The sequence below is a fragment of the Lactuca sativa genome, chromosome 5 (assembly GCF_002870075.4).
Source record: "Lactuca sativa cultivar Salinas chromosome 5, Lsat_Salinas_v11, whole genome shotgun sequence".
Taxonomy (NCBI): Eukaryota; Viridiplantae; Streptophyta; class Magnoliopsida; order Asterales; family Asteraceae; genus Lactuca; species Lactuca sativa.
The window spans coordinates 226,472,838-226,484,410 of NC_056627.2; positions in this window are offsets into that span (position 1 = coordinate 226,472,838).

Consider the following 11,573-nt stretch of genomic DNA (forward strand, 5'->3'; position numbering starts at 1 on the left):
CCACTGCACCTTTACTAACTGGATTTCCTTGTTCCTCAAGGTCTTGGTCTTCCGGTCCAGAATCGCGACCGGTCTCTCAATATAATTCAGGCTACTATCAACCTGAATATCCTCTAGGGAAACGACTGCTGATTCATCCACCAAACACTTCCTCAACTGAGACACATGGAAAGTGTTGTGGATCTGACTAAGCTCTTCAGGAAGATCTAACCGATAAGCAACCCGACCCACCCGGGCCAAAACCCTGAAAGGACCAATAAATCTAGGGCCCAACTTGCCCCTCTTCCGGAACCTGATGACACCCTTCCAAGGTGAGACTTTCAGAAGGACCATATCTCCCACCTGGAACTCCAAGTCCGAACGCCTCCTATCGGTGTAGCTCTTCTGCCGACTCTGAGCAGTTTGCAGTCTACTACGGACCTGCTGGATCAACTCAGTCGTCTTGAGCACCACCTTTGTGCTCCCAATGACTCGCTGACCGACCTCGCCCCAACAAATCGGGGTCCTACACTTCCTCCCATACAACATCTCAAAGGGAGGTCGGTCAATGCTCGCATGGTAACTGTTGTTATACGAGAATTCCGCTAACGGAAGATACGTATCCCAACTGCCACCGAAATCTAGGACACATGCCCTGAGCATGTCCTCTAGAGTCTGAATCGTCCTCTCGCTCTGCCCGTCTGTCTGAGGGTGGAAAGCGGTGCTGAAATGGAGACGAGTACCCATCTCGTCGTGAAACCGCTTCCAAAATCTGGATGAGAAACGGACATCTCGGTCAGACACTACTGATACCGGCACTCCATGACGTGCCACGATCTCACGCACATAGATATCGGCTAACTTCTCCGCCGATATACTCTCCTGGATCGGGATAAAATGGGCACTCTTCGTCAACCGATCCACTACTACCCATATCGAGTCCACTCCACGTGCGGTCCGGGGAAGCTTGGTGACAAAATCCATGGTAATGTCCTCCCATTTCCACACGGGAATGTCTAACGGCTGCATCCTGCCGTGAGGTCTCTGGTGCTCCGCCTTGACCTTCCGGCAGGTCAGGCATCTCTCGACGTACCAGGCGACGTCCCGCTTCATGCAGGGCCACCAATACTCAGGTCGAAGATCTCGATACATCTTTGTCGCTCCTGGGTGGATAGAAAATCGAGACTTATGAGCCTCGTCCATCAATACCTGCCGTACCCCACCCCAGTACGGTACCCATACCCTACCATGAAGCGTCAACAAACCCCGACCGTCGTACTCAAATGAAGCTACTCGACCTACTATCCTTTCACACTTCTGCCTCTCCTCCTTGAGGCCCTCCATCTGAGCCTCCTTGATCCGCTCCAACAGTGGAGTGATCACTGTCATCCTCATACACAGATCCCTGATAGGGGCCGCCGACACCTTGCGGCTTAGGGCGTCGGCCACCACGTTGGCCTTCCCTGGATGATAAAGGATCTCACAGTCATAGTCCTTCAGCACGTCCAACCACCTCCTTTGCCTCATATTCAAACTCGGCTGATCCATAAGATACCTCAAACTCTTATGATCCGTGTATATAGTACAATGGACCCCATAAAGGTAATGCCTCCAAATCTTGAGGGCAAACACAACTGCCCCCAGCTCCAAATCATGGGTAGGATAGTTAGCCTCGTGAGGCTTCAACTGTCTCGAGGCATAAGCTATCACATGGCCTCGCTGCATCAGAACTGCTCCCAAACCTGTGATCGAGGCATCACAATAGACTACAAAGTCCTCTACTCCCTCTGGCAAGGTAAGGATCGGAGCCTCGCACAATCTCTGCCTGAGGGTCTCGAATGCTGTCTGCTGCTCCGGACCCCAACGAAATACCACTGATTTCTTAGTCAGTCGGGTGAGCGGCACTGCTATCTTGGAGAAATCCTGAATAAATCTCCGATAATACCCTGCCAACCCTAGGAAGCTCCGAATCTCAGATGGAGACTTCGGGACCTCCCACTGCATCACGACCTCTATCTTGGCCGGATCTACCAGAATACCCTTCTGGTTGACGAGGTGGCCAAGGAACTGCACCTCGCGCAACCAGAACTCACATTTGGAGAACTTTGCGAAAAGTCTCTCCCTCCTCAAAACCTCTAGCACCTCCCGCAGGTGCTCCTTGTGCTGCTCCTGCGTCTTGGAATACACCAAGATGTCATCTATGAACACTATCACTGACCGATCCAGCATCGGCCTACACACGCGGTTCATGAGATCCATGAACGCGGCTGGGGCATTGGTGAGCCCAAATGGCATCACCACAAACTCGTAATGACCATACCTGGTCCTGAAAGCAGTCTTCTGCACATCCTCATCTCTAACCCGCATCTGATGATATCCGGAGCGTAGATCGATCTTGGAGAACCAAGACGCTCCCTGAAGCTGATCAAACAAATCATCTATCCTCGGGAGTGGGTAACGGTTCTTCACCGTTACCTTATTCAGCTCCCGATAATCAATACACATACGATGCGACCCATCCTTCTTTCTCACAAACAGGATCGGCGCTCCCCAAGGCGAACTGCTCGGCCGAATGAAACCCTTGTCTAACAGCTCCTGCAGCTGTGTAGACAACTCCTGCATCTCAGGGGGAGCTAGTCGATACGGTGCCTTGGCTATCGGAGCCGCACCAGGGACGAGGTCGATCCGGAACTCGACCTGTCTCTCAGGAGGTATCCCCGGCAAATCCTCAGGAAACACATCCGGGTAGTCTCGAACAATAGGAACATCATCCACTGTCGACTTGCCCTTCTCCCGGGCATCCAAAACGTAGGCTACAAAACCGGCGCAACCCTGCTGAACATAGCGCCTCGCCCTTGCGGCGGAACAAAAGGTCGGTCCTCGCTGTGGCCTCTCGCCCTGAATCACCAACTCTCCCCCACTGGGAGTGCGAACCCTCACTAACTGAAGCTCGCAATCAATCACCGCCCCATTGGGGCTTAGCCAATCCATACCCACAATGACCTTATTCCCTCGCAGGGGAATAGGTACCAAATCCACTGAAAACTGCTCATCAAATAACTGAAGAGAACACCCTCTGTGCACTCTGCCGACCCTCACGGTCCTATCATCCGCTATCTCAACCTCTAATGGACAATCCAGCTCCCCTGGAGCTCTACTGAACCTCTTGCTAAGTGCAAGAGATACGAATGATCGGGTAGCCCCCGAATCGAATAATACCAAAGCAGAAATGCCGTTCACAGAGAACGACCCCGTCACCACATCAGGAGTCGCTCGCGCCTCCTCTGCTGTCATCTGAAACGCCCTACTCTTCGCCACTGGCGCATCAGCTCGGCCCTGCCGGCCATCTGTAATCCTCAAGGTAGCAGGGGCAGGTGCGGCCACCTTCCCTGCTGAAGCTAAACTCGGACACTGGGACTTTTTATGTCCCCTCTGATTGCACTGAAAGCAAATCAGATCTGATGCTGCGACGGCAGTAGCAGGGGCCGTACAATCCCTACTCAAATGCCCAATCCGACCGCACTTGTAGCAGCTGGAACTCCCTGCCTTGCACGCTCCCTCGTGCAATCTCCCACACTTGCCACATCGACCGTGGCTCTGCTGACTCCTAGATCTGTGATCCGAAACCTTGGGCTTTTTGCCCGAACTGCCTGAACCCGAAACCGCCTCCGGTTTCCTCTTCTTCTCCATCTCAAGATCAATCTCCCTCTCCCGAGCTCTAGCAATCATATCTTCCAGCGTTTTACAGCTGGACCGGCTCACAAACTGGCGGATATCGCTCCGCAACATCTCATGATAACGGGCCTTCTTCATTTCCTCATCAGCTACATACTGAGGAACGAGAAGAGCCCTCTCCCTGAACTTGGCGGTGATCTCCGCCATTGTCTCTGTAGTCTGGGTGAGGTCCTGAAACTCCCTAGCTAGCTGTTGCACCTCAATGACCGGTGCAAACTCCGCCCTGAACCTGGTAGAGAAATCAGCCCAGGTCATGGCGTCCAATGCTGCATCATCCCCAATGGCATGCCCGACCTCCTCCCACCAATCTCGTGCCCTGTCCTTCAGAAGACAGGACGCCAATCTGACCTTGTCCCCCTTGGGACATCTGCTAGTACGGAAAGCGTTGGCCACATCTGCCAACCATCTGGTGCTCGCTATGGGGTCCCGCGCCCCATGATAGTCCGGGGCTCCACATGCCCTGAACTCCCTGAAGGTAAGGGTGCGCGACCCCATCATGGCCGCCACCTCGGCACGGAAGGTGCCCAGTCTCTCATCCATCAGCTCTAGAATCCCCTCCTTGATCGAACCGAAGATCACAGGAGTCTGCTCTATAATGATGCGCGTAATCTCCGAAGAAAGAAACTCTCGGGTCTGCTCATCCATGCGCTCATCCCCCGAGCCTGAACCTGATCCCTCCCCGGCACCTCCGCTGCCGGCTGCTGGTCTCGAACGCAAAACCACCATTCTGAAACACATCACAATTACATCAGAAAACAGAAATATCTTGAGGGATCATTGATACTACAACTAGCTTCCTGGTCTTGTCTCAGCCTTTCTTGATTCGAGTACGGATCCTCTGCTTCCAGTAGTACGGGCCCATACTACCTTCCACATCTATCCGTACTTTCTTCAAGAACTGCCCTGACTCCACCAAGTCACTTCTACTACTACTGATCTCTGCTACTCTCATCCTAGGCTTGCCCCAGGGAAACCTCAGACTTAACTCAACTAGTCCTCAGCTGCTGCAGGTCTCCTTATAATGCTAATTAACCATCACCTGAACACCATCACATGTGACGAAGATCAGATAATCCTTCAAGTAAAAGACCCGTCCCTATAACGGTTGGACTCAAACAAGAGCTGCGCAATAGGGTCAGTTCCAGCACTCTGGGATTATTTAACCCTGATCACATATGGTGTAACGTGTTCACTTAATGGTTAACTTCCATCACTCAGAACCCCCACAAAGCACGAAGCAAGCAGCATTCGGAATAAGGGAACATACTTAGGCAAAACTATTCTCAAAACGAGAAACTGATCTAGCATAAGATGCTAAGCTCCTGCTATCAGGCATAACCTAATCAGGCTATCCTACTGCTGTCTACTCAGTACTAGCATGCAATACTCATAAAGCTGTAACACATAAGCAGGCACATAAGGCATTCTCCTAAATCCTTAGTCCTATACTAGCATGCTGTTCTACTAAAACTGAAATTGAACAAATAACTTGTATGGGTAATTTGGGAGTACTTACTTGAGCTCGGCTGATCGCATTCACCACACCCTTATCTTGTTTAAAAATTTCTTTCTTTCTAAGTGCTTTAAAAATTCTTTTAGAAAACATTTTACTTTTAGAAATCTTTTTATTTCCCCTTAGTTTGAGTTCAGATACACCAGGAAGTGTATCCGAATCCCTCAAACCAGGGCTCTGATACCAACTTGAAACGACCCAAAAATACGACCCAAAAATTTTTGTTTTTTATATAATCAAAACTGTAATCAGAGCATCATATAATAAAACCATGCCTGATGTATTCCAAAATATAATAAAATACTGTGCGGAAAACTGTATCATACTACATCAGATCAAAACAACTAAATCAATCCCAGGCTAAAGCTGAGGCGGTGGTGTGTGCGATGCCATCATCCTGAGCTCTTCCCTTTGCTTGCGGAAGTACCTGAAACCAACACTGAAACTGTAAGCACGAAGCTTAGTGAGCTCCCCAAAATACCACATACCATACAATAGCATATAACACATATTGGGCCTTGCCCACTGCATCAGGCCGAAGCCCGGAAACTGCATCGGACCGAAATCCGGAACTGACTGGGACCTTGTCCCCTGCATCGGACCAAAGTCCGGAACTAACTGCATCGGACCGAAGTCCGGAACTAACTGCATCGGACCGAAGTCCGGAACTAACTGGGACCTTGTCCCCTGCATCGGACCGGAGTCCGGAACTAACTGACTGAACATATCATAGCATATCAACTAGCATGAACACATATACTGCATACTACATCGAGCCGTAGCCTGGAACACATAACACGTAACACATAAAACATAGCACATAAATCCTGTCTGAGCCACGAAGGCATCAAACATACTAGCTGCTACATCGGACCGAAGTCCGGAAACTACTGCTAACTGGACGGGCCGGCATTGCGGCCTTAGACCCGTCCCTACTTGAAGGAAACTCACCTCGTAAACTGGCGGCTGAGTGTGTGTCTCTGAAAGCTACCGGCTGCTGCTCCTGAATCTCCTCGGCTACAAGCCCATGAACACACTCAATCAAATACTAAACACTGCACTTGGGGTAAAATGACTCTTTTACCCTTGGTCAAAGTCAACTTACTTTTGGGGCTGACTCGCCGAGTTGGGTCACCCAACTCGCCGAGTCCTATTCTCACTTCTCAGTTCTACCCGCTGCTACTCGTCGAGTGTGGCATCGACTCGACGAGTACCCTCTTGATCCAAGAACTCAGACAATCTTCATCCGACTCGCCGAGCCGTATGAACAAACTCGACGAGTTGTTCATGATCCTAAGAAGATTGCCTTGGACTCGCCGAGTTGCATGAACAACTCGCCGAGTCCCTCCATTACTGAGTCTACCCTCAACTCGCTGAGTCCACTCTCTAACTCACTGGATTCACTCGACACTGATCAAAATGAAGGACTCGGGAACTCGCGACCCAACTCGCCGAGTCGTTCTTCCCGACTCGCCGAGTTGCCGCCATGCAACTGATTTTTACTCGATTTTGTTTGAATCCAACGCATACAATTGATAGATCTGAGTCCAATAAGCTGATTTACCACGTAAAGTTTCCAACTTTACGTGCACAACCTCATGAATAAGGGAAATAAGGCTAAAAGATGCATAAAATGGGTAGATCTATGATTAATATGCAAAGCAACTCCAAAAAGACAGAAGATATGGGCTCTACAACACCCCAACATTCAGATCCAAAGGTATTTCGACTTATTAAGACATTCATGCAAACATAAGGCTTGGAACAAACATCAAATAGCTCTTAGAAGAGCTCTAATGGAAGTTTAAAGCATATAACAAGAAGGGAACTCCGAAAATACCTCAATAAACTCAGATTTGCCCTTGGATCTTTGCACTACCACTCGTTTCCTTGCTTCTTTCTTCTTCTCCTTCTTCACACCTTCACAAAATGGCACCAAATCACTTATAAGCTCTCAAGGGAGGATTAGGGTTTTCTCACTGTGTTCTCAGGGTGAGGGAGGCGAGAATGGGGCTATAAGGTGGTTTAAATAGTGGGCAACCCGGGGATTTAGGGTTTCACCCAGACGGATGGACTTGCCGAGTCCAGAATATGGACTCGCCGAGTCCCCGGCTCACGCGTGCTCGCAGCCGCGACCCTACTCGGCGAGTCAGGCTATGAACTCGCCGAGTTCCTCTTGCAAAACTCACAACAATTACCAATAAATTAACATAACGGGAACGGGTCATTACAAGTTCGTATGCAAAAGATATGACAATTATAAAAAAACAAACCATTAAAACACTATTTTTTTTTTAAATTGTTAAAACTGAATCGAGCCGCTGAGGCACTTGCACACCTCCAATGTAAATTCCGAGAGCGTTTTTGGACTTAGGCTATGGTCTAATATTTAATTTCATACTCGAAATATTTTTAGTGAAAATATCTGCAAATGTCAAAAAATCGAGTGTTTCGGGCCATTTTGACGCGGAAATTTAACCGCGATTTCCCGGAGTTCTACAACTCGAAAAATTAATCCATTCGGGTTTTTGGAATCCTTGAACTCGATTCTATCAAACGACACTTTCGAAAAAAAATTATTCGTCATCGGGATCTCGATGCATCAAACTAGGAATGTTTTGAGTAATTAATGGGATTGTGACATCATTATGGGACCCACATGAGTTTGCTAGACAAAAAAATCTGATTTCTTGGACTTGCCCTTGCCTATGTGATCACTCATACTCTTCATGATCATTCCTTTTTGTGTACACTCCATCCTCAAAGTACAAACATGTATGTCTTAAGTGTGTAAGTGTCCAACCATGGTGGTTCTTGGTGTGAGGGGCTTCGTAACTATAAATAGAAGCTTATGGCTTCTTCATTCCTCACAAAAATCACAGCCTTCCTCTCTCAATCTCTCCCTCTCCCTCTCTTCTTCTCTTAGGTTTTATCACCAACATAATACCACCCTTCCACCACCATAAAAACACCACCGAACCACCACTCCTCCACCACTTTCTCCACTGATTTGGCAAGGAAAACCACATTGAATTTACCCTCCCCCCTCCACTCCAGCACCTTCTCTCATCGTTTACAACCAAAGAACGGAGGTTGTCATGGCAGCTCCGCCCCACTGTCGCTGGCAGCTATTGGTGCCGCCACCTTTTACTGGGGCTTTGAAAGCCACCACCTCCCTTGTATACTTGTGTGATGTTCATTTGATAGTAAACTGCCTAAAACGAATATGTAATTCCTTTTTTTAGTTATATGCATTCATCGATCATAAGAGGTGATTGACTCCACCCTTAAAACTTCAAATTGATTTATACAAAACCTACCCAATCTCGAAATTTCTCTGCAAATTAAGTCCTAACCACACAAACTCCCATTCCAAATTAATTCCTAACCCCATCCCTTGAAAATTCCTTTCAAAACAGGTCCTAACTCTTCAAACATGAAATCCAATTAATGAAATAAACGCCTCCCACAGAACTTGTTTATAAAATAAATCCAAAGCCCCAAACTTTGATTTAAATAAACCAATTTAGTCCCTCATTTGGAAATGGTTAACAAAATCCGTCCCATCCAATTTATTTATTTTAACAACTCAACCATATAGTTTAGTTAAGTCACAAAACAATCCCCACACTTATTAATTTATACTAACATTTTCCTTTGATTAAATAGGTAACAAAGTTAGTCCTGACGGTTCGTTTTAGAAGCGAAAAATTACAGTTACTCATGTCAAGTTCTTGAAACAAATCGACAATCACATGTTAAGGTGAGTATTATGGCCCCTCTTGTATATTTTTATATGCTTTGGAGGAGAATACATGTGCTTAATTGTGCTAGTTTATGCAAAAATACACATAAAATATTATTATTTAATGTAAAAACTATAACTAGTTTATAAAATATTGGTTTGACATTTATATGTTATAAACACATAATATAGTTTTAAAACTCAACATTTTCATATGTTATGTTGTTAAAATGATACAACTAATAAAAATAACATATGCCTTTTTACTACAAAACTCTATGACTTTATGTGACATTGTATGTCTTAAAAAGCATGTCATAAAACTTTGTAGTAATTGTTAGTTTTAAACAAATAGAAAAGAAGACAATAGGTTGTAAACAGGAGAAAAGTGAACAGGGGGAGAAAAGTGAACAGGGGAGATATGCTATGCAATGACTGGAATTGGAAATTAGAATTATCAAAATCATTGTACTACATCAGCTTATATAGCTGTTATTCATAACTGAAAATTAACTAGAGAATAACTATCCACTAACTCCTAATTAAACTTATTCAATTCAAAAATAAAAACTGACAAAACCATAACTACTTTTATTGCTCATTAGTGGATTCCTTAAAGCATATTTTCAACACTCCTCCTTGCTTTAAGGACTACACACTCCAATCCTTTGCCTTAAAACTTCAAACTTGCTGACCGGATGCGGTTTGGTGAAGATGTCTGCTAGCTGGTCTTCAGACTTGCAGTAGACTAAAGAGACTTCACCCTTTTGTTGCACTTCTCTCAAAAAATAGAGCTTAATGTTGAAATGCTTTGTCTTCCAGTGAAATACCGGATTATTGGAGATTGCAATAGCTGCTTGATTGTCAACAAAAACATCAATGCTAAATTTTTGTTCTTCTTGCAAATCACACATAATCTTTTTCAACCATAAAACTTGATTTGTGGCTGCTGTAGCTACTATGAATTCTGCTTCTGCAGTAGATTGTGCTACAATCTGCTGCTTCTTTGAACACCATGAGAAAATACTTGAGCCCAAACTGAAATAGTAGCCCGATGTGCTTCTCATATCATCAATTGATCTTCCCCAATCACTATCTGAGAAACCATGCAACTTGAATCTTTGATTTTTCTCAAACTTGACTCCAAAATTGATGGTACCTTTGATGTACCTTAATATTCATTTTGCTGCCCTAAAATGTATCGCACTTGCACAGTGCATAAATCGCGATAAAAGACTAACAGCAAAGAGAATGCTAGGCCTTGTCGCTGTGAGATACATCAAACAACCGATTAGGCTCCTGAAATAAATTTCATCAACTTTATATGCACCATCTTCTTTGCTAAACGTTTCTTTCTCATTCATTGGGGTGCTCACTGCTTTGCATTCTTCCATTTGAAATTTTTTCAAAATTTCATTTGCGTATTTCTTTTGACAGATGAACACCATATTTTTGTCTTGTTTGATCTCCATGCCAAGAACATATGACATGAGACCCAAATCTGTCATTTCAAAAACCTGCATCATCTCTTTTTTAAACTCATCTATGAGCCTCTTGTTATTTCTGTCACGAGCAAATCATCAACATAAAGAGAGACAATAAGAATATCATTCTCATTATGTTTCACATAAAGAGTAGCTTCAGATAAGCTTTTAACAAAACCGAGATCCAGTAAGTAAGTATCTATCCGGCTATACCAAGCTCTCGGAGCTTGTTTCAAACCATAGAGAGCCTTTTTTTAGTAGATAAACTTTATCTTCTTTGCCTTGAATCTTGAAACCTTCTGGTTGCTTTACAAATATCTCCTCCTGTAGTACACCATTTAGGAAGGCTGACTTCACATCTAGTTGAAACACTTTCCAACCTTTTTGTGCAGATATGGCTAGTAACAATCTGATTGTATCTAACCTTGCAACGAGAGCAAAAGTATCAGAATAGTCAACACCATAAATTTGAGCATACCCTTTAACAACAAGTCGAGCCTTGAATTTGTTGATGGTGTTATCAGCATTGAGCTTTGTTTTGAACACCCATTTAACACCAATGACTTTTCTTCCTTCTGGTCTCTCAACCAACTCCCACGTTTTATTTTTTTCTATCATAGACAACTCCTCCAACATTGCTTTTTTCCATTTTGGATCATTCAGGGCTTCTTCAGGATTAGATGGTTCATTAATTGCAACATTACACCTTACATAGACATCTGTAAGTAAGCTTGTACCTCTTACGGGAGGATCATCAATTGACTCGTCTTCCAAGGCATCATCTATCGGTTCATCCTCTGATTCTTCTATTGCATTGTCACCAAAAGAAACACCTTTTTGTTCATTTTTCTTGTTCCAGTCCCATTGCTCGTCTTCATTGAAATGTACATCTCTGCTTATTGTCATCTTTTTTGTTTGAGGATGGTACACTTTGTAACCTTTAGAAACTGAACCATAACCTACAAAGATGCCCGGGATGGCCTTTTTATCCAGCTTTTCACGCTTAACCTAAGGAATGTGAACAAAACATACACACCCAAAAAACTTTAAGAAAGCTTAGTGAAGGCTTATATCCAAACCATGCTTCAAAAGGAGTTTTACTTTCCAAAGCAAGTGT